The sequence below is a fragment of the Coturnix japonica genome, chromosome Z (genome assembly GCF_054131305.1).
Source record: "Coturnix japonica strain WE chromosome Z, WE-NBRP24, whole genome shotgun sequence".
NCBI classification, from domain to species: Eukaryota; Metazoa; Chordata; class Aves; order Galliformes; family Phasianidae; genus Coturnix; species Coturnix japonica.
The window spans coordinates 27803054-27826370 of record NC_140702.1 but is presented as its reverse complement, the minus strand read 5'-3'; the positions used below and the strand labels follow the sequence as shown (position 1 = coordinate 27826370).

Sequence of the window (23317 nt, the reverse complement as noted above, 5' to 3'; positions counted from 1 at the left end):
GATCTGTCTTTCCTTTCTCAACACAATGTATATAATGGAATTTGGCTTACCTGCGCTGGTAACAAACCGGTGAGCAGAAAAACTTGGATTAAAAGACTGTAAATTCTTCAGACTAGGAGTTGCTTCTCCAACTAGTTTTAATACAAGGTATACCTAACTGGAAATGCTCATCAAGGTCACTTAGGTTTTGTGATGTTAAAGTTGCTGACAAAACCATCAGCAATATGCAGCACTTGCCTGCTCAGTACTGAAGTAACTTTATGTATCTCAATTCCTAGTCAGTGTCTTGCTGTAGGGAAGTAAGCAGGCTATGTACTATGGTGCCAGTCTACTCTGACACCAGATAACCACAGAATGACATATTTGAACCCCAGCGTGAACTTTCTGCTACATTAATGTTGTTCTTATACAACAGTGAGAAGATGACACGTAGTTAGAATTTACATTATCATGTATACTCTTAAGAAATGGAGTATCACAAATAGGTTATATTAACAAATAGGTTACAGATTCTATAGGTTATAGGTTAAAGATGCAAACTCAGTCTGCCAACAATTTAAAGCATGTTTTGAATAAATTTTAATGATAATGTCACAAACTATTCTATTTTTTTCTAAGAAGACACCAATAGAACACATTTAAAAACACTTCACATAACTAAATGTTCTTGTACATTTTTAATTGTTTCTTTTGTTTGTTTCTTTTACTCTCTTTTTTTTTTTTTTAATGAAATGCTTGACTGTAATGAATTGTGATAAGCATAAGCATTTCTCAAACTGAGTAACTATCTGTTCCTCGTTATGCAAAGGAAATATTTTCTACATATTACATGAACATGCAAGAAGACTTGCCACTTCTTGCTGTGGTATGAATGGCTGCCTGGTATGAATAAGGTGTGCTGAATGGGACACCTGTGGTCATGCAGCCCTTCACAGCCTCTTGGCCCTGGGCACCACTGATGCTGTTGGCACCCACAGAGAGCAGCCAGAGCCACCCCACTGAATGCAGGAAACTGATCTGTATCTAAAAGCTAAAGGAGATAAGAGACAAACTCTCAGATTACTAAGGTTTTCTTTTTTTTTTCTTCACAGTAAAAACCTGATTTGCCTACAGCACATCTACCCATTTATTCTCACTGCACAATTGGTTCAGCCAGTTGGCTTCAATGTGCTGGTGCATCTGCTATTAATTCTTTTCCCCAAGAACACGTCTTTTTTCTTGCTCTCAAGCACATTCAGCACTAGTAACACCCTTCGTATTCTCTTCTTAATACATTCTAGAGTGAACTCATGTCACACAATAGAAGTTACAGTCACTACAGGAAGAATTACTACATGACATTTGTAAAACAGAGTCATGCTGGCTACTCAGTGTGACCTAGTTGAAAGTTAATCTAAACAATATTTCTTCCTTTTAAAAGCACAAGCCTGGAGGGGGGAGGGAAGAAGTACATCAGAGAATCATAAAACAGGAGACTGACTTTCATGCTCCAATCATAATCTAAAGAGTGGCTCTAACAGGGCAGGTACAGGTTGCTACATATCCTTCCAGCAACCCCAGGATTGTAGCTCTCAACGCAACCTCCATTACAACAAAAACTGCTTGACATCCAAGAACACTGCAGTGTGAAGAAATAAGCCACTTCAAAGCAAGAGGACACTCACTAGCTCTGTTTCTTCAAAGGAGAATTAAGAAAATCTAAACAGCATGACATTTTTCTCAATTTACTTTCACAGTCAATCATTTAATTGTTAACTTCCTTGTGAGTAGGAAATTTTTCTTGTACGCTAAACTGTAACCCCCAGAAGAACTACCTGCTTCTCAGATGTGATCTGAGAAACATATCTTCCACTATGCTACCAGGTGCTCAGAAACTGATGTTCCAAATCACACTCTCAATTGCAGACATTCAGGAGTCCTAACAAGGCTCTGGTTACATTGAAGAAGGATTATCACACCGTCCAGATCTTCCTTACAGTTGGTTCACGTGACTAAATGGGAAGTTCTGCTCTGGATTAAGAAGCATCTGCCATGACAGCATAAGACACTCCCCCCAAAAAATCCTAACTCCCTCAAGAATCTCCCCAAACCACACTACAGATCCTACCTATCCCTAAGCACAGGGCTGTAGGTGAGACAGATAGCTGCCACAGGCAGGCAGGCTGATTTCCAAACACCCCATGGGGTAGTCAGGAGGTGGCCCAAGCTCACCAGCTCACCAGCCTCAGAGCAGGACCCATCAAGCACCCACATGCCTTGCAAGCACTATGCCTCGTTTCTTGGCATGGGCAGCTGGTGTCAACAAGAGCTAGAGACACCACTGTTTTTGAGATACACTGCTGCATGTTGCTCTGTTTCACAATAGAACCAAAGCTGTATTGCATGAAAACCAAAATAACTATTCCCAGACTACCGCAACAACAAACAATTCTGCACTTAAAGGATCTGCTTTCTCCCTTTTCTACTGTGAGAGTTTCATGCATGAAGTACGCTTACAGTTACAGTGCTATTATAAAACATTTACTGCTTTCATTTTTATTTTTTTTAAACAGAGCTCAGAAACGCTCCTGCAATTTCAACATTCTTGTGTAACACTTTTGTTTCAGTTTCAAAGATGGGTTCTGTTGTGCTCAAAGGGGAAACAATGATGTCCATACATAATGCATATATGAATACCTTATTTAGTTGATGCTAACTAGAAAGTCCGCTGCATATTCAGAATTTTCAAACACCAGGAGCAACAAAGGAGAGTAACTAACACGTGAGTACAGATTTTTTTTTCACAGATGAATGAAGATCAAAATAAATTGCAAAGAATAAATCTTGCTTATTTATTGAATTCATCTCAAATACAATCTCCCTGTACAGGGATCATCCTAGGGTTTATACCTTTACACACATACATATATTGCAATTATTAATGATGTTTTCAAAAGTGTTTTCTTGTAAATAATCACATTTTTTCCCTTGTGTTACTCCCGAACAAATTCACCTGAACTTAGCTTACGTGGAAGTATTAATTCAGTGTGGAAGCAAATACTGCAGGGGCAATGTGATGGCAAAACATGATTTGCTTACAATGGGAAAAGAGCATTAGTTAAAACGAACAAACAAAAATTCGCATAATGGCAAAGAAATGAACAGATAAATGAACATTTCATTCTTAAACTATTCTGTGGGAAAGAAATCACAAGATCTCCAGTATAGAACAAAGCTGTATTAGCAAAAATTAAATAATGATTCAGTAATCATTGAAAGAGCTGATAAAAACTCTGAGAACCAATACCAAATAGGCAGAACTACAGCTCTGTTTTTGCAGCATTTTAACACAGGCATGTCTCTTGATCTTATCCCATGGTGGCTTTACAGAATTTCTGAAGTCAGGTTTTTGACTGGAGTGCCATAGCAAAGCCTGGTAATTGTTAAATTATTGAAAGAAATAATGTGTACAAACGACTGCATAATTGTTAATATCTTTGCTTATAATCCACCATCATGAATCATACTGCTAACTATTCAACAGGAGACTTATTGCTAAATATTTAACAGGAATTGGTTTAACATTTAAAAAACAAGACACAACTGTGAGGCAGGAAATACAGGTTCTATTCTTGGCTTTGCCATAAATACACTGACTTTGAGGAAGTCTCCTGACCTCTTCAACGTAGCATGTGTGTGGGAAACTAAGGCACAGTGATCATGTTATCTTATGAGTCAGCATAGCTAAGGACATTCTTAATTTTAAGTACAAGAGATTTCCACCAGTTCATTGATTTCAGTGTGTGCATTTTAGCTGAACATGGAACTTCATGATGATAACACAGCGAGGGCAATGCTTCCCCCAGCAAAGCAGGCCATAAGTAAACGTTAGTTTTAAGAATTCTGTACATTAACCACTGAACTATTAGAAGACACTGAAAGAGCAAGATAAATATATGGCAACCTTTCCTATTATGCAGGTATGTTTCTCTGAATTCTGCCTGAAGATCTATGAAGTTGCCAATAATAATCTGCTTTGAAAAACAAAAACAAAAAAGAAAACACCTGAATATACTGTGCTGGTAACTTAAAACAGTGATTTTTTATTTTTTTTTTTAAAGAAACCTTCACATCTGCCCTGATTTCTGCTTTATTTGTATTCTAGTAACACACCTATAAAGTCATGTACTCAGAATGTTTCCTGAGAAAATTGCATTACTTTTTCAAAATGAAATCCTGCCAGTTATTGGATTTTGTTGCTTGGAATTAATAAAATAAACAGGCTTTTGGAGGTAGGACAGCAATACAACATACTGCTTCTTAGCTAACACTACTGCGCTAAGACAGGTTTTAGTGCTTGTGCAGGTGGAAAAGATATAGAATGTAGTATCTATTACATATACATATATATGTAATAACTATATTAGACAGTGGCTGCAATATCCACTTATGCTACTTCTCTACCAATCTGAAATTCTAGTATCACATCAGTATTTGGCACCTGATATCCATCAAGTTTTATGGGCATTTACAAGTTTCCTTTCCTCCAAGACAATCCTTGCCTTCCATATTTACGTAAGCTTTGCTGTATGCTCACCAGCCCTTTGAGAACATAACAGTGCAAAACCTTCTTGATACACTAAGTCTTTTCTTAAGTTAATGTATTACTAAAACAGGTATGCAGTGTTTACACGTATTCAAGTTGACTTGTCAGGTATACCTCAACGAAAGATAATACTCCAAATAAGAAAAATAAAGAACATTTATCTTCTTTAGTACAATGAGTAAACAGCACAGGGCTACAATAATACCAGACAGCATTGCGCTTTTAAATGTATCAAATTCAATGTAGAGATTCGCAAAACCGAACAATTTTGTATTTTATTTATATATATTTTTCTAACACAGCCAGGACTTAAAAAGCCTAATCAGAATTCTTAAGATATTATAGTTTAGTTTAAACATGAGACTACAAACTAGAGGCAAATGCCATGCAGATGATAAATTATAGAGGAAAAAATAAGCTGAAGAAATGTAAATATGGCTTGGAAGGAATGCCGACCTACAGCAGTTACAACTTTAATGTTGTACAAGTTTAATGGAGGAAAAAAAGATATTTCATTTACTGGAGTATGAATTTGTCAGTATGTCACCAGGTCAGAAATCTGCATTTCTTTATTGTCTTTTGCAAAGCACTGCAAAACTACACTGTATTTTTAGTCAGTCAAAAAAAAACCACAATTAATAAAGTCGGTGATGTCAGTGGTTGACTTGTGACTAATCATATGCTTCACACATGTTTTGCATTCAATTTTTAGTTTTTGTTGTTATGTTTTTTTTTATATAACTGTAAGAGAATAAAAGGTCTTAAATATCAAAGTTGGCTGTGTGGACCAACACCAGCTAAGTCAATAAAGTACTGATTTAAACAAAAATAAGTTACATTAAGTGGGATGATATTTCTTCTAATCTGAAGAGATCTCTGTACTGTTGCTATCTTATATTCTACAGAAAAAGAAATTTAAGTCAGAACTGAATGAACAGTAAGAAATTCAACCTTTAGCCCGATCTGTGATTTTTAATTCATGTAGGCATTCAAATGTCATTAGAAGAAAATGAACTAACAGTAACCTATTATTTCCCATTTGAGAACTTCTTTGATGATTAATTACACTCAGTCTTAGCAGACTTTTAAGATCTTTATTTCAGTAACAGCTCAGAGTTAACAGGCCTCACACACAACCTTTTATTCTCTTTCTCAGACAACCTTTCCACAACCTTCTCATTGCTTCCAAAAGGCAAGATACAGCAGAAATGGCTCCTTTCCTCCTTATCATTCAGGAAAACACCTGTAAAGTGTGCATAACAGGTGACAGATCACACATTGCTTGCCTTTTATTATGTATGGCATTCTGAGTAAAGGGATTCAATGCGTTTTTTTAAAACAAGCTAATAAAGGCATAATAATTTTCTACATGGTGAAGATGACAAACAGTCTGACCTTCAAAGTGATTTCTTCAAGGTTATCTCTTGTTTGCGAATCCTTTCATTTTTGTATTCCTAGAAATTCTATTGAGGGAAGAGGCTCCTTTCTCCTGTCCTGTCCACATCTCCACACCAGACTGGCTCCATCCACATTGCTTCTACCTAATTTTACCCTTTCATCCTTTTATTCAAAAACCTCTCTGCCATGCACTTACAGCAAACTAAAAAGATCACCAAATATCACACTTTGTAATGGCCAACACAGAGCCTGCTTACAGCAGATAACAGCAGAATGAAAACTGTTATCACTGTATGCTAGCACAGCAACGAAGCTATGTTCCTTTTCCCACTATAAGCAAACCATGTTTTTCCATCACACTGCCCCTACAGTATTTGCTTCCACACTGAATTAATACTTCCACGTGAACTAAGTTCAGGTGAATTTGTTTGGGAGTAACAAAAGGGAAAAAATGTGATTATTTACAAGAAAACACTTTTGAAAACATCATTAATAATTGCAATATATGTGAGTAAAGGTATAAACCCTAGGGAGATTGTACAGGGTGGCTGTACAGGGGGCACCCTATACATATATTGAGGGGGTGGGGAGACCTCACTTCAATTCCATAGAAATTAAAGGGAGGAACCCTTACTTCAGAGACGGAGTTTGGGGGAGAAGGGTTTAGGCAGGACTTGGGGGAGTTTAGGCAGAGTTTGGGGAGGGGATTACTAGGAATAGGCAGGACTTGGGAGGAGTTTGGTAGAATGGGAGCAATGTGCTTATCAATAGCACATTGCGAAGGAAGAAGCTTCTGGAATTCCAGACCTGAAACCTTCAGATAAGAAACTGAATCAATCACCACAAAGGAAAACTTACTCAAACAGACTTGACTGTACACTGCAAATGTCCAAGAAGTGAAAAACAAGGAAACATTCAAGGAATTAGTTAGCATAGTACAATCCACTGTATAGAATGAATTAGCAATACCTGCTTTGTGTAATTATGAGTGTGCATTTTGCGTGGTATAAATATGACTCCTTGAGAGACACTAGTTGCACAGTTGGGGTGGTGCAAGCCCCCCAGTGTGCTGGTGTATGCACCTTAAATAAACTACCTTACATTCTGACTCTTCTGAGTCTGGGTGCTGTTCTGCAGGTCATACAGATCAAAGGCATACTATCTCCAAGCAAAATCTTTTGTACTATTTTGGCAGAATCTGTCTGCAAACAGGTAAAGAAGGGAAAGAAAAACCAAAACGTGAAAATATGGACGACTTCATTCCACCTTTTCAACCTTCTGACACAAACAAAAGCAGACAAAAACCCTAGGGAAGCCTGAAAAATAAACAGTACTTCTCATGCCAAGACAATCACTAGACATTCATCACTGCTGATAAACTTAGAAGGTCTTGAATAACTAATACACAAAATTTACACTTCCTTGCTATGAAAAGAATGTTGCTGCCAACCCAAATAAGATTCTCCACAAACAAGCATGAAAACTCAAGTGTTTCTCACATCAATCAGAACTGTTTGCACACTTGAAACAAGGAAATATTCAAGATCAGCTACAGATTTTTCCAGACAGCAACACAACAGGCAGACTTTTTGTAACACACATGACAAAGCCAGAAGGCAAACAGCAGCAGCAGACACTGTAGTTCTTTGTGTCAGGAAGAACTGCCAGGTTCCTCCAAGACCTCTTCTGTATGCTGCACTGATAAGACTACAGAACAAGACACATAAAATGACCAGAATTACAAGGTTTAGCTCATGATGGATTTACAGTCAGATGCTCCCAAATTTAAGCTTGAAAAATAAACAAACCAACAAACACTGCAAACACTAACGATTCCCTGCAGCCTGGTGTCTTACCTCTTCAGACTGGTAAATTTAGTTAACCAGTTATCTCTCTTGACAAATACTTAATTCCCTAGACCACAAGATTACCTACCTATTCAGAACAACCATCCTAGCTGCAAGTGCTGTTATGGAGAAACAGAACAGGTAATCAGAATTCCCTGTGTACAAAGCCATCACCTCTTCAGGTACTGCCAGGGCCAGGAAAGCCAATGGATACAGGCAGATGCTTCAAGTGAGATTGTGCTGTGTTTAAACACAGTTTCAACTTTAACATTTGCAGGGACTGTGACAATTTGGAAATACAAAACACTAAGTTGAACAACAGCTTCATTTTCTCTTAGAAACTGCTGTGGCAAATGACCAGGAAACAATAAGGAAACAGAAAAAGGGTTGGAAAATTCAAAAAAGTCCCAACTAGCAAACTAGCTTTAACAAAGGAGGTAAGAGTGCAGATTTTTGGATTGTGAGAGAAGATGCACTGTTTTCTATAGTCCTGTGGAAATTTCTGCCCCTTTTCACCGGTTACCTTGAATTCTTTTGCGATCACTTTATAAGAAGAGACTGTAATACCTTTGAAATACATACAGCTGGCAAATGCCTTCATACTGACCTTTACAATGTTTCTGGTGAGCATTATTTCTGCACACAACAGAACTGCTGGTAATCTCTATTACTACTACTAGAACCTTAAGCTGTAATATTCAGTACAATCCTCTCTACTAAAAAAAAACCAGATTCTTCCTGCATTCACATTTCTGGGTGGTGTTTTTTGTTTGGTTGTTTTTGGTTTTTTTTTAATTATGTAATAACATTATAATATTTCCTATGTGCAATCTCTCCCAATGGAAGATCTGGAACTGAGTCACTAAAATTATGCTGGAGGGCACAGTCAAATCTGTTTGTAGAAATAATTCAACTAAATACACTCAAATGAAAAGCAAGCAGCACCTAACTTGTCTGAATTGCCAAATTTCTGTAATTGTGATAATTCAGTTTGGCATGCAGAATTTCTCTATTCTAAATGCGATCTCATCTCCTCTACTGCCATACATCTGTGCATTTTTTTGTTTTCTCTGTCCGTGTGGGATGTGGTTATTCTCCTTGAAGCTGCTGACAAAGAAACCCTGTGTTTATCAGGAAACAAATAAACAGAACTACAAGCTAATTGCTTTGCCTGGCATAACAACCATTTATCTGAAAGCTGACATTAAGGTAAAAAAAAAAAGTATACATTTAGATTAAAATTACAGATGCTTTTCAGTGAGTTTTTTTCTGTTATGGTTAATCTTCCTCAAATATAGATGAGCTCTTTCAGAAATTTCTGTAGAGAACACAAAATGTAGTTGTTAAATTCTGCATTTAAATACAGCCTCAAATCCCATCCCAATCTAAAACTGTTCCTTTATTTTTCCTACCCCTCACAAAAATAATTTGAAACTCAAGGTATATCCAAGCATTATGCAAGTGCCAGCCTTTTCCCTTTGCACTTTAAGGCATGTCAACAAATAGACCTAACAAGGGAACATGCTCTTCCTAGCCTTCAGCCCTCTTTCACTTCATAGGCTGCATACAGAACTAGTAAAGGAAAAGACGAAAGGTAGATCAAAAGAGCCAACAATTGAGTATCCCATCACATTTACAAACAAATGCCAGTAAATCCTGCTCCAACAGTTTCCTGTTACAGCTTTCCACCCTGCTCCTGTGCAGAACACGATCATCTCTTTAGCAGAATCAGCAGATTGGAACATTTGCTTATGACTCTCAGGTCAGCAAATCAGACTCACCAGAGCTCACCCAGAAACCATCAGATCTGCTGCTCTGCTTGCTCTGGGCCCTGATGTATAGCCAGATTGTTGCACTGAAAACTGGATTTAGGCGGTAAGAAAGCAAAAAACAAAACCAACAAACAAACAAAAGTACCAATTCTACTGAAGTATATCAAAACACTGGAAAACAGTGTAAACCATGTAACTTTTCATGTTGCCTGTCTTCATTACAGTAAATAGTTAAGCATGAGACAATAAGAGCAGCACTGTAACAGTCGCTTCAAGACAACGTAAATGTGGATTTGATTTCCCCTGGTTTTCCCAAGAGAGATGGGGATGATGGCTCAGGTGCTAGGAAAACTAGACATGGCTGCTGCCGTTTCAAAGGCATCACCGGTCACTTCTCCAAAGCCCTCTTGCCACTCTGCCACAGATCATTTGGTTTAAGGTATGCACTGTACAGCTGTCCTTTCAAACAAGCTCTCCCTCTTCCCAAACATGCAGAGCCCTGTGATGATGGATACAGCTGGATAGTTAGTGAAGCTTATTTTGTTCACATTAGCAGCATTATCCCAATTAATTCAGGCCTCTTCATACAAACTGAATAGATTGATGCATCTTACAAATAAAAAAAAAAAAATTATTAATTTCTTTAAAAAACATCTGTTAGAATAAGTATAACCAATTGGTAAGAACTAATACAAATCTTACAAATAATTCTGTCAATATATATATACATATATATATATAGCAAATATATGTATATTTGCATCAATATATTTACAATATATAAATTTTGTATATAAATATAAACATATATAATTACAGTAAATTAGTCTCTTAAACCACTACCTCTTTGAAGATTTTATGCCTCTACACTAGAAAAATAAATTCTAACCAAGTGACTTCACGTTATTTAACTCGTGACAATGAACTGTGCACTATATACAGTAATTATTCAAGAAATACACTTATCTAATGTAGGTTTAAAGTCACACTCATGCACACATACACAACACTAAAGTTCCTTCTACTCTGTATGAGAACATACTTACAGTACTATGTTGAAAACCACAAATTCCGAAAGCTTAATATAGGTTGCAGTTAAAAGTAACAAACAATAAGAACAGTAGCATGTAATTGATTTATCTATATATTAAAAAACAAGAACGAGATTTCCATCTAAATATTAAAAAGTAACAAAGAGAAGCTAGAAGACTGACAGGCACACAGGTTCTTCAAACTGCTTCTTCTAACTGCAATGCCAGCAGCTTAATTTGATCATACTCAAATGTAGTTGTTCTCCTTTGGAAAGCTGCCCTAATTCTTTTCTCTAGTGCCTTGTTGCTAGGGCTGCAGCTGCATGGCCCATTCCTGTTGAAGCGCATGTCTTTGGAAGAGGACACAAAGATTTTCATTATCTTTTTCTCAGAGCACTGGACCATCAGAACTGAGCGCTCCCCCTTTCTCCCCCACCAGAGAGTACTCAGAGAGTCCCAGCCACCCAACCGAGACTACATATGGACAGCAGCACCAGGATTCTCCTGTCTTTACTAGATTTCATATGACAGTCCAATTCAGTAAACAAGGACTTCAAGCACTGTTAAATTACAGTCCATTTATCTTCACTATGATTTTATGAGAAGTTAGCAGTAAAGCACCGCTTCAGAACCAGTAAGGCACAATTGTCAAAACCATTAAGAACCACCTCCTTATTTGCTTCAATCCTTCAAATAACAGTTGCATTTAAAAATCCTGGCCATCTTCTGCACACACATACCTATGCCACCTAAGACACAGAACAGAAAGCACAACTACCAAACCAGTACATAGTGTCGTTCACTGACACTGAGCTTCCTTCTCAATGATTAATCTTTTATTAACATTCTATTAAAATGCTAATATGGTTGTGTCAGCTCTGAAGCAGAGAGGGACATGAGCAGTCTTTCCATTCAGAATATTTTGTAAAATTTTAAATAATAATAATAACAACAATAATAAAATCCCAAATTATTAAAAATAAATTGTGTCTTGGTAAGCTCTGGTACTGCTTTTCTTAGTCACATACAAAGAAGCTGTTTAGTATTTGTAGTGCCATCAGAAAGAAAATAGCCCCAAAAAATTGGTGTTCACTTGTGATTTCTCTTCCTCAAGGCAAAAACAAACAAACAAAAAAACCCACAAAAAACCAACTAACTACAGAATGGCAGAAAAAGATTAGGAAATTAGAATAAATTAATTCTTGAAAAGAAGTTGGACTGTAAACACACAGTTACTCTTAAAACAGCTTTGGCTTTTTAGATGTTACACAAAAATTAGTAGTTTACATTGAAAATGGAGAAGAAAGATTACATTTCATGGAAAGCAAACCAAAGTGATCATCAGTTTTACAGTAATAAGCATATTCAGAGAGTACACAGGGAATAAAAGTACTGTAACACAGAGTGCCAGACTATTACTCAGCAAGAGAGAGAATGGAAACTGTCTTTCTTCCAGGCCCATTCTTTTCAGGTCCTACAATAGCTTAGCTAAAACAACTTTTCAGTTCAGATTAGAAATTTCCTACCTCAAAGTCTGTCTCTCCAGCAACAGTGGAGAAAGCATTTGGGATTTATGCCAGCTTAAGGGAACTCAAGTCTCCAAAAAAGGCAGTAGGAACTGCAGTGCTGGCTGCCTATAAGATTAACAGAGTATTCTGGCAAGGCTATGCACTTACACACACTCAGCCAGATGATGACTTCCAGACAGAGTCCAATACCAGAAGAACGTTACCTGCTCCATATGCTGACACCTGTGATCTAATTCTGGAAAGACTGTAGACAGATGTGTAATATTTTAATCCTGTGCTGACATACGACATTTGCAAACTGTCTAATCTATTTTCTGCTAACCTTGTGAGAAACAGGTTAGATCACCCCTAAAGCACCTTCTTCTTGGTACTTCTGCTGAGATTTTAAGCCCGAGGTGATAACTTCTGAACAGTCTCAAAGAAAGGCAGTGACACACAAGTACAATTTCTGGAAGGAAACTGCTTTAAAAGATCATATTTAGGAAAACAAAATAAAGCAAGACATTCGTAGTTAACTATCTTGGGTTTTGTGCCATGCAACAACTTTGCAGAAAAAAAAAGAAGTTAGTAGGATAAATAAAGAGGTCCTGAACTATATAACTAGCAGTTTATTTTATCAGGACCTTGACTCAAATACTTCCAGTGCAGTAAGAACTTAATTATTCTTCTAACCCAGAATTTGTGATGTCTTTAATTGTGGTCTTTCATCCATAGGTTTACAAAATCAAAAAAGGTACATGTACCATGTTCACTTGTAACAGTTGATTTCACCTATTCTTGATTTCACTGGAATACTTGATGTCATCTACTCCTTTTCCTAGCCAAATTTCGCATCTATCTCTCCATTTCCTATTGCATAGCTCCATGGCTGGGATGGTAGAGCAACTGCTAGAAAGGATCTAAGCTTTTATGTTAAAAACATAACATAAAATTAACAGAAAAAAGGGGAGTGGGGAAGAGCCAGCAAACATATGTAGTTCACATTAGACAACACTCAACCACAACAAGTAACTCAAAGAACAGAGATGCTTAACAATCAGAAGTGTGGTGGAATTATACAGAGTGCATTAAAATAACACTAATTATTGGATATGTAGCACAGTGAATAATGTTGTCTGGTGTTTACCAAGAAAATGTGCATTTGCTTCTTATGTCACCATTACATCCATTTCTGAATGCCTGATATTAAGTCATATGTGCATATTTATTACATACTTAAAAATCAAGCATTTCTGTTCATCTATTGAGACGTGCAAAAAGCCATGAGCCTCCTCTTGAGGCTAAGTATTAAAAACAAATGCAGATTTAACTTAATTTATAATAATACAGAATGTTACAAAATTTAGACAGCACTAGTACTACCAGTAGTAACAGTCAGCATGTACTGGTCATCAACTCATTAATTCTATACTGATTCTGTCATGAAGAAAAAATAACCCAAATTTTGGGGATTTTTGAAGGAGTTCTGAACACAAATCATCGACAATATTTTGATGAATAATGTCATACTGAAAATGTAGCATCTCAAAAAAAGACAACAACAACAACAAAAAACCTTTCCAAAATGTACAAATACTACCAGAATGACAGTGCAATAGTGAAAAGCTTTACAGTTCTTCTGAGAACTGAGTTCTCATCAGAAGTGGCTGATATTCCTTCTTTTCAAAATTGCTTGTTCACACTGAAAACATGTCCTCCAAATATAACCAGTTTCTGAGACACAAGCTATTATTTCTGGACAACTATTAATTCTATCAACACTGTGAATGTATTTGAGTTTTCTAGCTCATCATGCCATTAAAGACTTCAGAACAATGTGCCTAACAGTCTGAGTCCCAGTACATTTATCAGCATAACCCCACAGAGAACAACCACTACAGCTACTTGAGACAGAAGCAGCTGAAAGAGACAGGAAGACAGAAAAGTAATGAGAAAGGTTATACCTGGATAAGAAAGGGTGAGAAGAAGCAGGGCAGAACAGAGTAAGAGACCATGCTCCTGAAACAGGCCTTATATTTAAACACAAACAGGTTGAGTGGGAGATTTGTTCTTGAACAAACAAATAAATGGGGTTTGGGGGTGGGGAAGGGAAGTAAAAGCATGTGTAATAATACCACAGTAGTAGATAAACAGATGTATTAAGAACCTTTGATGAAAAGTATCTAAATATCCAGAGGCAAAGATAGGAGAATCTGAGGAAGCAGACTCAGAGCAAGAGAAGAGGATAAAGAAATAAAGGAGAAATGGCATTTATGAGAATGCAATTGTTGACAAAATATCTTTCTAGGCATTTTTCCCATGGCAGTATTGTCAAAAAGATTAAACAATCTATTGCAAACGTATTCTCCCAACAACAGAAAAATCAAGTGGGAAGATCTGAGTACAAATTAGTCATGGGATGTGTACTTTAAGCTCACCAGGGATTACACAAACTCGGGTCACTGTGTGGCTTTTAGTTTATTTGCCCAGTCACAGACTGTTAAAAGGCAGAAAACATTCAATGTATTAGCATTCTAGCCAATTAGGGCATTTGGAGTAAGAAGACTTGTTAGAAGTTTCTCAAAACATAAATGAAAAGTTTGGCAGGTGGTTTGCAGCAATGCCAAGTGCCCAATAATTTCCACTTCACATCTGCCAGATTTGACAAGCAAGCACTCTCAACTACAGAATCATCTGGCTCTTTTACAAGTTAAATGGCAATTCCACTTCACACTCCTGCCCTCCCTCCTGCCCAGTCCCAATAATTAATCGCAATACTTTTCTACGCGCCCAACTCAGTGCACTCAATAAAGCTAGGAATATGTATCATCATCCATGCATTTATCTTTGAGAGAATGTATTTCAGATTTCCACCTTCACATAGAGAAACTACCTTTCCAAACAGTACTAACTTGAGAAGACTACACTTGAAATGGGAGCTTAACTGTCATTCCCATTTTCTAGTCCACTCATGTTGATTAAAAAGCAAACCAAATGAAGTCACAGCAACTCTCCCACTACTCTTTTTCTGCTCTAGTCAGTTCAAAAGCAGCATTTTTCTTTTTGCTGTTCTAAGGGATTCGAGTAAATTATGGTTCCAGGCCAATCTTCCAGTTCTTCAAACTCCTGCTGCAACGATACAATGTGCTCTAAATACTGTTCAGCATCTGAATTTAATTAGTCCTCAAGGCTAGTTGCCCCAACTTGACTGACAGAATAACTGTTGACAAATAATTGGAACAAAATCTAATAAATCAGCCTCAGAAGAACAGTTAGTCATACATAATCCAGACAGACAGGCAACAGCAGTAAAGGCAATTTTTGCCCGCTTACACTCCCTCCCCACTTGAATCTGAAAGATAACATTCCCAGTAGAATTAATAACTGTGAATCAAGAAAGACAAGAAGGGTTGAAGATGGCTATACATTTCAATAGAGAAGGAAAGACAGGCAGGCATGGCACTTCTTCAAATGCCCTCAATCAAATAAAGACATTGAATTCTTGAAAAACATTGTGTCTAGCTCGTGTCTAAGAAGGCGGGGACAATAAGAAAATACTTTGTTCCCCATATTAAGAGGTAAATTGCATTGCAGAATCTTGTCTTCTGAGAAAACTGTTATTTGAAGAAAGAATTTTAATAAACATTTCAGATAAGTCTCCCTTGAACACCTGGTGGCACCTAAGCTTCTGAACTGTGACAACTCTAGACATAAGTAAACATGCGAAAGAAAGCAAGACATCTGTGAAACACTGATGTCTGAAGTTGAATGTTTGTAACATTTTCAAGACAGTATTTTTAATGTGGTTGCCAAAGACCTGAGTAAGCAATTACTGGAACACATATGTCCTCCAAGTGCTTTCTCAATTAAGGGAGAACCCAGTAGCAAGCAGTACATCAGTTAAAAACGGAACTAGAAATTAAGCTGTTCAATGTCCTTCAATGTGCTCTAGCAAGTGTTGGGCCAAAAAAAGATGCCAAAGTGATATCAATGGCAGAGTATTTTCTGTGGGCAAAGAGGAACCTGAAATTAAATTATACCATTAGCAAACATCTGTCTATCATTTACTCTTTCTTTCTTTAGATCATTAATATAGAAGATAATATTATACTCTTCCTTTTCTTGAAGAAAACAGACACCAAAATATCTATAAATGGACACAGTCAGAAGTTGAACCTGTATTCAGGAACAAAATTTAGACAAGATAAAGGAAAGACATCTTCCCATAAGTTCTCTTTTGCAACCAGCCTGCTGCAAAGACCAGATTCTTAAATTTCATATGAGGTCCTCTGACCAACGGTCCTGCCTCTGACCAACCATCTTACACAATTTTAAGTATCTTGTTATTTCATAATCTAGCATTCCTTAACTATGTACATTCTGGTAGTACTACATGTTGGATGCTAACTAAAAAGCTGATGTAAAGAAGACAAATAGCAAGCACTAAATCCCCAACACGGGCTATTAACACTTCCCCCAGTCTCTCCAGGGAAATAAGACATCAGTGCTCAAGTAGTTTCAGGACATTCTTCTTCAGCATGCTAATTGCAGATGGCAGTCTGTCTTAAGCATTATGTTGTGTGGAGGCTTGGGGCATTCAGGACAAAAAACTGAAAATATAACTGCAAAGTACACTGTGCTTAAGAGGGCAGGAAGCACACACAGCCGTACTTCGTACTATATATACATGTATCCAATTTAAGATTACAGCATATGTCTGCACTTCTAAAAAGAAAGAAAAAAAAATCTTAGAGAATAGAACTCTCCCATCTGGTAGAAAAACTTTAAATCTCATTATAAAATATATTCTACAGCTAGTTAAAAGTCAAAATGTAAGACCTTGAAAATGAAAGATCTTTCGAAGTTTACATGCAACATTCCAAAGTGCAGTAACTCAACATTATGCAGGTGTGTTTCAGTTATACTTCCTGGTAGCATTTATTTTGAGGCCTCAGTCTTTCTGAGCTCTTCCTGTAGCCTCCCCATAAGGAGGGCTTACCCACAAAGAAGGACAAAGCAGTTTAAGTATTCAATTTAGATATCACCCAGTTTTCCTTCCACACTTTCTAATCCTAATTTCTGGTTAGCATTCTCCTCATAGAGACAGGTATAATGAAAGTTGGCTTCCATTGTAGCTATTTTCTTACTGGACTTTACTGACAACTTTTGTTTTATGTTTTCCATTTGGCAAAAAGCTTCAGTGACTTAACAGCATAGGTGTACTTTACTGTACTTCATATTACAAAGATATGCAGGCTTTCCTGTAGTGGTATCCAGACAAACACAAGCCATGAATAGTATGCTAGGGTTCTAGGTTAGTACTTCTGACAGCAAGAGCACTTCCCCACACCAGACTCTAGACTTTTAGTAGAGTAAGTGGTACGTGGCAATACTGGAATGCAAAAGGAAAATACTTTTTTTTTTTTTTTCTTTCCCCCCCCCCCCCCCCATGCATGATTCAGATCTGATGCATGAATTCAGAAGTGAATGATCCAGATCGTTTATTACAAGTTCTCACATCACTTATATACATTCACAAATTTTCTTTTTCTAGCTTTCCCATCAGCTCCCACAACTTTCCCATCCACCTTTACATGTCAATGGAGCATTCTACAAACACTCCTGAACTGTTTATGTGGGAGCTTATCCTATCAGAGCTCTGAGATATTACTTCTTCTACTACACATGTCCTTGGTTCTCATGCTATTCATCTTGCTCCACAGCTGCTGCTCTGTACAGTCCTTCTTGTATTACCACAAAGAAATTACAGGCTTCCCAGTAAAAAGGCTGAGAGAAATGGCCTTGGTGATGCAGCACTGTTCTGCACCTTCATCTCATGAACTGCCAGACTGAACAGCAAAACACTTAAAAATAAAGAAATACATTTGTTTGTTTGTTTGAAAGTTAGAATAGGACAGACTGCAAGATGTTTATGGAGATATACCCTTCCAGGGTAAATACAGAGCCCTACACCTGGGGAGGAATAACTGCATGCATCAGTACAGATAAGGGGATGATCTGCTGGAAAGGAACTCTGCAGAGACGGACTTACTGTGCTGGTGCACAACAGGTGAACCATGAGCCAATAGTGTGCCCTTACGGCCAAGAAGGCCAGTGATGTCCTGGGGTGCATTGAAAAGAGTGGCCAGCAGGATGAGAGAGGTGATCCTTCCCTCTTTTCTATCCTTGTGAGGCCACATCTGGGGTAATGTGTTTATTTCTGGACTTCTGAATTCAAGAAAGACAGTGAATTACTGGAGAGAGTCCAGTGGAGGACCACAAAAATGATGTCACAGCATCTCTATTATGAGGAAAGGCTGAGAGACCTTGGAACTGTTCAGTCTGGAGAAGATTGAAGGGGGCAGTCTTATGAATGCTTATGAATACCTAACAGGAGGTATTCAAGTGGGTAGGTCCAGACTCTTTCCAGCGGTAGGTAGCAGCAGGACAAGGAGTAGTGAGAACAAATTGGAACATAGAAGTTCTCAGGAACATAAGGAAAAAATCTTTACTTTGAGGGTGACAGAGCACTGGAACAAGCTGCCCAGAGAGCTTGCAGAGTTCTCCCCTCTGGAGATATTCAGAACCCGTTTAGACACTTTCCTATGCAACCTATTCTGGGGAGCTTGCTTTAGCAGAGGGTTGGACTAGATGATCTCCAGAGGTTTCTTCCAACATCTACAACTGTGATTCTGCAGTTCTCTTTGTCTCATGGCTCCCTCTTCTCCCCTCTATCACTGCTGACTGTCTCCAGTGCTTGAGTAGAAGTCCTTTCCCTTCCCCACTGATATGCTCCCACACCAGCTCTCACCCATGCACAAGCCCTCCTGATACACTCAGTACAGTCCCCATTCTCCTTAAGCATTCTACCTCCTTTCCTTGGTCTTCCTCTTCAATCACAAATCACCAACATCTTTCACCTGCTGTTATTATCCCTATGAACTGCCACCCAAATGCGTGTTGTCTCTTCTCTCACACCAATCTCTACAGGGTGTGTTTTTGTTTTATTACTTCATCTGAACACCATATTCTTCTCTATGCTCTACTCCCCAGACTCCTAACAGAATTTCCAGAATGGGTATTTCCCATCTCCACACACCATGCCAATTCCCCAGTGAAACATTTCTTACAGGGTGGCTATATATGTTTCCAGATCTGCTCCTAAGACATAACAGCATTGAAGCAGGCGACAGATGAAACAGCAAGGCAGGCCTGAAGGAAGCAGGTTGCAGCTCCTGTCCCTAATGTATGACATCACCTACCTTTCCAGCTTCAGATGCTGGTAATAGAAACTACCCCTTTATTACAGTTCTCTCTGGGATAAATACACGTGTGGACTCCTCCTTTCCCAGGCTCTCCAGCAGAATGCTTACAACTAATAGCAAAATCGTGGCTGAAAAAAGCAAGTATGCTCATACAAAGGAAGTGCTCTACATGAAAGATCAGCCCAAACATGTCTGGTATTATCACTCATACTCAAAACATTTCAGAGTTGTCAAACAAGCTCAGGATAAGGGAGAGAGAAAGACGAAAAGAGGGGGGGAAAAAAAAAAAAAGGTCATTTTAGCTTTTAACAAATATTTAAATTAAATACATCTAACTGATTGTTTTCAGGGGAAACCATCAAGTTTGACTGCTACTCAAATTACATATTTCATGAATGGTGCTCTGAAGCAGAAAGGATGATGTAAAATAGAAAAATCTTTATTTCTTAGTATTTGAATCATTAAATACTATTTTGTATGTTCTGCTCTTAGAACAGAATTCTGAAATATGTTCACAAGACACATCTCTTCCTGAGGAAGCAACACATGTAACTCTTTTTTGCACTAATTCCCTAACGTACTGTTATCTAACAGTCTGTCTTGAAAGTTCATATGGAATTTTTAGACAACAGAATCGAAAGGAAAACATTAAAGCATAATTTAAAACTTTCTGAATCCACTGAACTCACAGAATCACAGAATTATCAAGGTTGGAAAAGACCCAGAAGATCATCTAGTCCAACCATCACCAATACTTCCCAGCTAAAGCATATTCATCAACACAACATCCAACTCAATCCTACATAAATGTGCTGAAACAATATCAACTATTTAAGTTGATATTTAATAGATATATGCTGGAGTTTTGCTAAAGTTGAACTCAGCTCATTAGAAATGGTGGCCATTAATCAACATTACATAAGAGCACACCAAAGCATAACTACTTGATGGGAAGAATTAAGTATTACAGACAACCTGAATGGGTCTTTCAAAGCTCAGCAAACTACAATAAGCAGTAATATGCAGTATTAAATTTAAGTTAAATTCTTAGTGTCATGAAAGAAAACCAGAATTTAATCATCTTAGTGAAGAATTAGAAACAGCAAATAAATTTAAAAACTTAATTTGAACAATGAAGTAGGTATGTAAAATTGACATAAAATAACCAAAAAAGCCAAGAACAACACACTTCAGTACAATAATTAGGGAAAAAAATATAGATAAAATATGTGGAGCTGCACATACCAGGAGTACCTAAATCTGTTGGGGCATTAAGACTATTCAGTGCTAAAAAAGTAATTAATTAAATTAATTGAGGGTCACAAAGCACCTGGACTTCCTATTAAAGTAGGTTCGAATTAGGTACGAATATTAATCAGTGTTTTTATTACAAGCACAGAAGAAGTATGCTTATCGTAATTCTGCTGCATTTCTCATGAGAGACTCATAGAATCATAGAATGGCTTGGGTTGGAAGGGACCTCAAGGATCATCAAGCTCCAATCCCCCTGCCATAAATAGGGTCACCAACCTTCACATGTAATACTAGACCAGGCTGCCCAGGGCTCCATCCAACCTGGCTGCAGCCCCCTGATCATCTTCATGGCCCTCCTCTGCACCCTCTCCAACAGCTCTCTGTCTTTCTTGTGCTGGGGGCTCCAGACCTGCATGCAGTACTCCAGATGGGGTCTCACGAGGGCAGAGTAGAATGGGACAACCACCTCTCTGCCCCTGATGGCCACCCCTCATAGGTGGCATCCTGGAGCCCAGGATACCATTTGCTTTCCTAGCTGCAAGAGCACACAGCTGTCACTTTTCAGCCACCATCACAAGGGAGAAAAACAAAATGATTTTTAGAATTCATGAAAAGTGCCAAGAAATCAGATCCAATCTATTCAGGGTTAAAAGCTCTATAATGACGTGACAGTTGTGTCATCACAATGAATATGCATAGATTCATCATCCACATTTAGCTTAACATTTAAAATGAAAAATAAACTAGCTGTATTACCTACCTGTATTTCACAACTTCAGTTATTTCATTTGTTTCTGTAAGCAGCAAGTTATTTACTGAAAATATCCCCAATGCTAAAGAGGAAAAAAAAAACCAAACCAGTGTAAGTATCTGTTATAGTTGTCAGCACAGATTATCTATAGTATAGAACAATGTAACTTCATGTTATTATGAAGTAAATAGAAAAGATATCAAGAATCAGACCAGAATCAGAAGTTTCTTCATGTCTTCTTCCTTTGCAAAGCACCATAAATAACATAATTCACAAAAGCTTGAAAGCTCCTGGCATCAATGAATGAATTCAAGGAGAAGTGGCTTCCTTGTTTACTGCAGCGTTTAATGCAAGTACTGACTTGTGCACTTTTGGTGTTCTTTACTGATGTGTTTCCACAAACAAGAGTTGAGGAAATACACTTTTTTTAAAAAATATACATTTATGTGTTTTGTATACAGACAGGCACATAAATATACAATGTTTTTAACATACATATATATATAGTAATAGTTTGTAAAGTACCTGAGAAACATAAGTTCAAATGCATCATTTGCTCAGTTCTGGCTGTTTTCTTTGCTACAGTCAAATCTTAACATTACCAGGGGCTGGTGGAAAGGACCAGAACAGATGCATGTTCCAACCAATTTGGTGTGCAGTTTCAGCTAGACAATCCATCTCACTCATCATGCTTCAGACCAGAGGTAATGCCAGACTGTACAAGCCATTTATTTCCTGAACTATGTATGTAATAGAAATGCATAACTTTTCAGTTAAGACTTGCGGTATTTGTGAGCAAAGATGTTTGCCACTAACTATCATCCATGACATCTGCTAACAAACTCAGCAGTTCTCAGTAAGAGGAAGGATGGATTACAAGTACTGCAAGCAATAACAGAAAGGAAACAGATTCAGAAGAACAGTCGCCAATTAACAAGAATAAACACTGCACTAGAACCTCCTATTGAACTGTGGATTGTCAGTGGATTATTCACTGGTGCTAAACTTTTGTTACAAACAACAACAAAAACAATCTAAAATCCAAAACAATAACAACCAATCCTGTGTTCTGAGAGCATCCACTTGTAATGATAAACTGTCTTGATTGCACCTGCATGTCAGAAAGGGACTTCTAAACACACAGAAATTGTGAGGAAAGTAGATGACTCCAATCCAGTTCAAAATGCTAATGTAAATTATGGCAGAAGCTGTAGTAAATTAAATGTTATGAATCTCCTGTGTTAAACAGGGCAATATTTTGTGGATTTTAAAAATGTTTATTTAATTTTAAATCTCTTCTACACCTGGGTTTCTTAATGTTTTATCTGTCACACTATATTAAAAGAAATTTGCTCGCTGATTTTCAGTAGGGGCTTGTCATACTTCAGTCCTTCGTTGTTCACAACTGAATCTTCTGCTTTTTGTCAGGCTGACGTAAACCAGATTTAAAAAGTAAAACTGCAGAGTTTTTAAACTAACTTTCATTTTCTTTCTTGTTTTTTTAAAAAACAACCTTTACCCCATGCTCTCCTGAAAAAAAAAATAAATAAAAAGGGAAAATGTATAGATCAGAAACAGTTGAGACGGACAAAAGCAGGTCAAACAGACTGTATAAAAGAAGAAAAACGTTAAGAAAAAAGAATGCTGAGGAGGAAGGTAAGGAAGAGAGGAAATTCAACAGAACAGTATTATATGTCACAGACAGAAAACTGATAAATTTCTTATTAGCATAGAAATTCGGGAAATGGAGAAGAAACAATAACGTGTAGTCAGTTGCATAGTAGAACTTCACACCGAGGGAGCCTTCACAGGAAAGGAAATCCGAAGCAAAACTCTACAGAACAAAAGTCGGTGGTTAAGAGTGTGAGCAGCCCCTGACGTGCAGCAGCGCTGACGCGGTAGGGGC

The 23317-nt window shown here is 37.6% G+C and overlaps 1 protein-coding gene across 5 annotated transcripts in view; it reads right to left on the bottom strand.

Moving 5' to 3' along the window:
- The window catches only part of CDC42SE2 (CDC42 small effector 2), a 61388-nt gene that overhangs the window by 31686 nt on the left and 6385 nt on the right, over window positions 1–23317 (bottom strand). The window contains exon 3 of one of the 5 annotated variants that reach the window (XM_015849396.3): window positions 21421–21493. The exons of 1 other annotated variant lie outside the window; for it this stretch is intronic. The gene's annotated coding sequence lies outside the window, so the exon portion shown is untranslated. Of the gene's footprint in view, window positions 1–5980; window positions 6193–10648; window positions 10868–18193; window positions 19693–21420; window positions 21494–23317 lie in introns of those variants that run through there. 3 more of the 5 variants (XM_015849398.3, XM_085528768.1, XM_085528767.1) reach the window with 3 other exon arrangements.